This window comes from Triticum dicoccoides, chromosome 2B (genome assembly GCF_002162155.2).
Source record: "Triticum dicoccoides isolate Atlit2015 ecotype Zavitan chromosome 2B, WEW_v2.0, whole genome shotgun sequence".
Taxonomy (NCBI): Eukaryota; Viridiplantae; Streptophyta; class Magnoliopsida; order Poales; family Poaceae; genus Triticum; species Triticum dicoccoides.
This window is the reverse complement of record NC_041383.1, coordinates 307,643,692-307,651,306: the sequence shown is the minus strand read 5'-3', so window position 1 is coordinate 307,651,306 and position 7,615 is coordinate 307,643,692.

Below are 7,615 nucleotides of genomic sequence, written 5' to 3'. Positions count from 1 at the left end.
TTTACCACATGATCAGCCCAGTTTCTTTTCCTTTCTGTAAATGGCTAGCCAAGCTATTTTTGTTTTTGCAGAATAACGAAGGTAGGCCTACTTGCTTTTCTACGCCCTGCTGGGCCGGAAATCTTTCAAGATGAGGAGAGATGCATTCGAGCTTGCCCAGAAAATGGGCTATAAGTAATAAGAAATGGGTTATAAGTAATAATAAATGGGTTGTAAAACGGAAAATATACAACAAACAAGCAATTAGTTCCAAAATATTTTTCTTTCTGATGTTGATATTTTAAATTTCATTGTTTTTGTGCAGTTAAAATTTCTTTGGATTTAAATTAAGGTATGTTAGGTTTTCAATTAATTCGAATCTGGCTAGAAATTTTGGGTCGTATGCTATTTGGGACAAATTTTGGAGGCTGACTTGTGGGTCTACTAGGTTGACGTGTACAAAAGGCTTTGTCAACTTAGTCCACAAATGATTCTAGCAGCAGTGACCGTGGGATGTTAATCCACCGGCCGTGCTGCTTCTTCAATATCTGATCTTCTTGCTCCAACCGCCCAAACCAGCGTCGGTGGGACTGCCTGCTCCCGCCTCTCATGGACGGATGTGCTGCCGCACAGGCCGCACCGCCCAACCCTACTACATCGCTGGCAGGCCATTCCTCTACTCACCCACACCTCCTATTATTTTTCGGCGTAGGCAGCCGAACCAGTAAACCCTCGTACTCCCCACCGCATGGGCAACCACTGCCGAGTCTTCCCCGGCTCCGGGTCGTTCCCTTCCTATGCCTCACCATCGTCCACCGCCCTGGTGCTCTCACCACAGCATGGTCAACGTGGTCAACGAACGACATCCATCGGAATAGGACTGTATGTGGAGAGGCTGACAGCTGGGTCCACGGCCGCACGCAAGGAAGTACCTCCTTATTACGTGCAAAATAACTATTCCTCCACCTGACAGCTGGGACCCACAAGAAGGGCCTCTGTATTTCGCGGAAAAAATGTTCCTCCCACTAACAGCTCAGACCCACCAGCTATATCTTCGCACTCAAGGAAGTGCCTCCTTATTACGCACACAAAAAATGAATACTCCCCCTGCTAGCTAGGACCGACCATAGTGGGAGGCTGACTTGTGGGCCTACTAAGTTGACACATACAGAGAGCTTTGTCAACTTAGTCAATATGAACAATTCTAGCTCCCGTGATCATACGATGTCCATCCAACGGCCATAGTACTTCATCAACCTCTTGTCTTCTAGATCCAGCCACCCAAACCAATGCCGGTCGTGCCGCCTGCTCTTGCCTCCTGTGGCTGGCTCGGCCATGTAGGCCTCACCGCCCAACTCGACTCCAACCTCTGGCCAGGCCATCCCTCTACTCATCCACAACCCTTGTTATTCTGCGGCAACGGCAACCTCACATCATAGCTGAACGAGTCAACCCTCGTACTCCTCTCTGCGTGGGCATCCACTCCTGGGTCTTCCCCGGCTTTGCGACGTCCCCTTCCTAGGCCTCTCCGTCGTCCACCGCCTTGGTGCTCTCGGCGCGACGTGGTTAATGTGGTCAAGTAATGACTTTCATCAAAAGAGTACTATATGTGGAGAGGCTGACAGCTGGGTCCACGGCTGTAGGAAGGAAGTGCCTCCTTATTACGTGCAAAATAATGATTCATCCACCTGATAGCAGGGACCCACTCGATGGGCCACCGTATTTCATGAAAAAAAGTTTCCCCTTGACTGCTGGGACCCACATGCTACATCTTCGCACGCAAGGAAGTGCACGACAATCGGGACCCACATGGTCGAAGCGTACGTAGTGTTGTCATTCTGGTCGCGAACTTGTACGTACATACTGTCGATCAGTCTGTCTGCATGCTGCAGCGATGAACTGTGGCCGAGTAAGGAAGGGCACGTGTCTTAGTAGAGGCACGCACGTGTCGTAGTAGAGGCACACACGTAGCATGTACACGTACGTACAGCCAGGGTGCAAGAAAGTAAATATGGCCACGTACGTACATACAGGCGGGGTCTCGAACGCCTACCCGTGCATACGTACGGCCAGGGCTCGTGTACATGGAGAGGCAACGACGGCGTCCTGTTCATGCACAGCCAACTAGCTGGATCGGAACGGAGGAAACAGCCTCGTGTTCACCGGGAGCCAAGTGACTGGGTTGGAACGCGTCCTATCATTGGGAGGCAACAGACTGGGCCGGAATGGATCATGTTCATCGGGAGGCAACCGGCTTGGACAGAATAGCCGATCGAAACGAGGCCTGGCATACCCCAGAACATAGGAAATGGCCTTGTGTTAGACCGCCTAGGGTTGAAAAGGGATCATGTTCATTGGGAGGGGTCTGGTGTACCGCAGACGGAGTAAACAGAGTTGTGTTCGAGTGCAAATGAACGAAACAAGGTCCTATTGATAGGGAGGGGTGTGGCATACCGCAAAACTGAGAAAACGGACTTGTGTTGGAGCACTACGGTCGAAACGGGGGTCATTTTCATCGGGAGGGGTGTGGCGTACCACAAAACAGGACTCCACGGGCTACTATTCATCTCCACCATCGACCTTCTGTAGCCTCCATGGGCTATTGTTCATCCACCGTCGACCTCCTCCAGCCTCCACCTGCGACTGTTCATCCACGGCGTCTCCCACCTGCCTCCACCAGCTACTGTTCATCCACGGGCTCCAGTTCATCCAGCCTCCACCGGCTACTGTTCAACCACCCCTCCACAGGCTACTATTCATCTAGCCCTCCAAAGTCTACTATTCAACCAGCCCGCCATGGGGTCCTGTTCATCCACCCCAACTGGCTCGATCGGGGTCCTGTTCATCCAGCGGCAACGGCCTCTACCCCCACAGGGTCCTGTTCATCGAACCCCCACTGGGAACTGTTCATCAGACCCCCCAACCACGCTCACTGTTCATCAAGAGGCAGCAATTCGATCGGCTCTAGTTAGCAGCAGTAGCGAAGGAATTGCTCGATCAGGTTCAGTTAACAGCCAGGGATCGATCGATAGCTCGGGTTCAGTAACGCGTAGCCAGTGCAATCGCTTGGGTTCAGTAGGAGAACACCTCACTCAAGTTCAATTAGAGCCCAACACCTCGCACCCACGCTTGTATGTGTACGAGAGAAACACGCAAACCTCCCTGCATCGCTCGGCCCCGACCACCTGCCGTAACCAGGAACTCCCTAAAAATTTCCTCGCCCTCGCTTCTACAATGATTTTTTCCATCATGGACAGCCCACAGAATGTCATGCAGGTGCGCCTCGGTCCCGCCAGGACGAAAAGCCCATTTTCTGTCATGACTTTTTGTCATAGAAGTAGGAGCGCATCACATCTATGATGATACCGGGTTTTGTCCTAATTATCGTCATAAAAGTGTCATAAGCATGACACAAAAAATTTCGTTTGGCCCAAAATGTCACAGATGTCTCTTTTTTTGTAGTGTAGAAACCATGGCTATTGTATGGCTATCATGCAAGTGGTTGTTGTGGCTTGCCTGGGGGTGACGGAGACTACGGGAAGAAGTGAAGTGAAGCTGGGTAATGAAACACCGGACAATTCTCTCTCAAAGGGGCTGATTAGAGGCAAGGGGAAAGTGGTCATTTTCACTGTGGGACCACCTAGTGAAAATGTTACCAACCGAAAGAGCTCGACAAGATGAAGACGTGAGCGTTGGTTTCACCTCGATCGGAGTTACGGTCGCGACGGTACGGAGGGTGGAAGAAGAGGGACCAATCTATGAAAAAACTTCATCAAACAGGTCCCTTGGAGGAAAAAACAGAACGCGCTTTTTAGAGAAATATGCTTTCTGAATTGGAAAGCGTATTTTTAGCCGAAGTAGAAAAAGAAGACATTTTCCAGAGGCGAAAGCGTATTTGCAGAAATATGCTTCCACTTAAAAAAGGAATGGACCCGGGGCTGTGTCACTTACACGAGGGGTCCACACGGGAGGGGCACGGGCCTTGTCTTCTTCCTCCTCCCTCTGTCCCGATCAAGACAGGGGAGGAGCAGGGAGGGGTGATGCCGGTTGGGGGGCTGAGCTGCTCTGGCCGCCTCCCGCCCGACCGAGGCCACCAGCGGGTGCGACGGCGCCTGGCGCACCCATCCACAGAAGAGGCAGCCACCTGGGACGCGTGGGGAGGAGGGGAGGCCGCGGCGACGGAGGGGGTAGAGGAGGTATTGGTGGTGATGATCTTCGGTGGTACAAGCAGCTCCGGTGAGGGGCAAGAGTTTGGGGCGGCTCGCGGTAGAGTGGGGAGCACTCTAGTGAGGTCGGGGTGGAGAGGGAGTGGCTGGGGCGGCCGAACGATGAGGTGGCCGAATGACGGAGGCGGCAGGCGACTTGGGACACGTGGCCACGGGGCTCTCCGGTGAAGAACGAGGGGTTGGACTGGCTCACGGAGACGAGGGTGACTCGGTGGACAGCTTGGAACGGCGAGGAGGTGCTTGGTTTGGCTGGAATCAAGCCTAGGCCGAGGCGGCCATGGAGGACAGAGGCGAACTCCGGCGAGATGTGGCGATCCTAGTGATCAAATGAGGCTAGGGAGGGAGTGGTGAGGTGCGAAAGGACCCAGGTGTGCTATATATAGCCGAGGAGGAGCGTTCTAGAACTCACGGGCGAGCTCGAACTAGCCAAAAATGGAGGACAGAGCCGGTTGTGACACGGGCGCAGTAATGGCGACCACACCGCGGTGATTCAGGGCGGGGTAGCGATGCAGGGCGATGCAGGAGGTCACGAGCTAGCTCCGGGACACAGAGGGACATCGAGACAAGGAGGAGGAAGACCAGAATAGGGACGACAACGTGCCAGAGCACATTGTTTGCATGCCAAACCGCGTAGTCACCGCGCGCACTGTCACACATGGTGCACTTTGTCCAGACAAATCATGTCCAGTAGATGGACCCTGATACCCTTAGTCCAAATGTAGAAAGATTCGGTCCAGGGGCAAAGAAGTGATTAGCATGAGGCTCTAAAGTATTGTGGCAGCAAGGTGTTTGTGATGCAGGGGGACAAATCCAAGAGGAGGCAGGGGCTGAGCTTTGGCATGGCTTGATCACATGCCAAGTTGACTGTGTTGGCCAAGAATCGGACCAAGAGCATCTCTCTAGAGTGCACTTGCTGCAGAGAGGGCCCTATTGGTCAGATTTGGGAAATATGAAGCAGCACTCATATAAATGATTGTCATGAGCTAAAAATGGTCATGGCCCAATTATTTCAGTATATGAAGATGCCCAAAAAGTTTCATGCCATTTGGACTGACCAAAGTGGCACTTGCTTCACAAAGCATCTCTCTGGATAGATTTTTGGAAAACTTGCACAGGGCAAATGGAGTAATGGATTGAGCCAAAACTTCGTGGAAGGAGTTGATATGGATAGGAGAATGTCCTGAAAAACTTTTAGCTTAAATGAAGCAATATAAATATAGTTGCTTCACAAACTGAATATCCGACTAGAAACCAAGATTTGGAGCTAGGCTCACATAAATGAGTTATATGAGCTCAAATTTGGTGGAGAGTCATGATTTGATCATATGAAGGACCTTGCAAAATTTCAACTCATTTGGATATGCCTAGCTAGTACTTCCTTCACAATGACTTCCCTCAGACAGGAACTTTGAGAAATTGCTCAGGAATATTTACTAGGCAAATTGAGTTGAATTTTGGCAAGGTACAATGACATGGACAGGAAAAGATGTCAAAAAAGTTTGGAGGAAATCAAGCAAAGATAAATATCACTTGTCTTGCAATGTGCCATTTAGGGCAGAATAGGAAAAGAATTATTGGTGGATGATTTTTGAACATGGCAATGAAAAGTTTTGCCATATTTGATCAAGATAGGATCCAAACAATTTATGAGAATTATTTGGGAATTTTTGGAGGGACAGAAAGATGAGTTGCTTCACAACCTAGGGAAAATAGGAAGATTCCTTTAATAGAAAAGGAATCTTCCCAATAAATGAATACTGGGATTTGGTCTAGGAAGAAAATGACATGATGTAGCGATGGTTTTGGGGGTTACAAGCCACTATAAAACCAAGGAAGACATGATCTTCCCAAGTTTCAGATCCACATAGCCACAGAAAACCAAATCAAATCAATAAATCCAAGAAAATCATCAGAAAAAGAAAAGGGCAAAATCCAGGGCATTACAAACCTCCCCCCCTTAAACAAATATTGTCCTTGAGATTTGGTTTCTTAGGGAACAAGTAAATATTCTGACTTGAAGAAGCCATTTCCAACTCGGGTTTCTTTTATTCATTCTCATATAATGTTCACACTAAATTGGATCTGACTGACTGCCTTCATCTGGGGTGGTTTGCTTCAACGTATCTGACATTCTGACCGGACATATCTAAGATGTTCCTGTTCATACCGACTCAAACTTTTCCCTTCATGTCTGCTGGATTAGCTGAGGTCCAAAAGATTATCATAACTGACATATGTGTCCTTCTCAATACTGATCTTTGCTAGAGATACCATTTCTATATCGAGTACCGAGAATATTCCACGGAGTTGGGAACACATCTTCTTGTGGAACAAGAACTCTCTTCTATCCAGATATCGGACTGCTTGAAGATATGCATACCTTCTAGGTTGAAAATAGTGATAGGAATCATACTTGGCTTTCCGATGGATTCTGACATCTTGCAGGAGTTTCTGACTTATCTTGTCTGGCTTTACTATCTTGAGTATCCAATTTGTACCAAAGATTTGACTGCCGCTTGTCGTGTCTAATAGAAAATTGCACCATCACCTAATGATCACATTTTCAGACTTGACTGGTGGTGATCTTTGCAAGGAATACCATTCATGGCAGACTATTCTTCAATTGCTTCCCATATGCAAGAGATAATGATAACCCACAAGTGTTGGGGATCGCAACAGCTTTCGAGGGTAAAGTATTCAACCCAATTTTATTGATTCGACACAAGGGGAGCCAAAGAATATTCTTGAGTATTAGTAGTTGAGTTGTCAATTCAACCACACCTGGATAACTTAGTATCTGCAGCAATGTATTTAGTAGCAAAGTAATATAATAATAAAGGTAACGGTAGCAAAAGTAATGATAATAGTTTTTGGGTTTTGTAGTGATTGTAACAATAGCAACGGAAAAGTAAATAAGCGAAGAACAATATGTGAAAAGCTCGTAGGCAATGGATCAGTGATAGATAATTATGCCGGATGCGATTCCTCATGTAATAGCTATAACATAAGGTGACACAGAACTAGCTCCAGTTCATCAATGTAATGTAGGCATGTATTCCGGAAATAGTCATACGTGCTTATGTAAAAGAACTTGCATGACATCTTTTGTCCTACCCTCCCGTGGCAGCAGGGTCCTAGTGGAAACTAAGGGATATTAAGGCCTCCTTTTAATAGAGAACCGGAATAAAGCATTAGCACATAGTGAATACATGAACTCCTCAAACTACGGTCATCACTGAGAAGTATCCCGATTATTATCACTTTGGGGTTGTCGGATCATAACACATAATAGGTGACTATAGACTTGCAAGATAGGATCAAGAACACACGTATATTCATGAAAACATAATAGGTTCAGATCTGAAATCATGGCACTCAGGCCCTACTGACAAGCATTAAGCATATCAAAG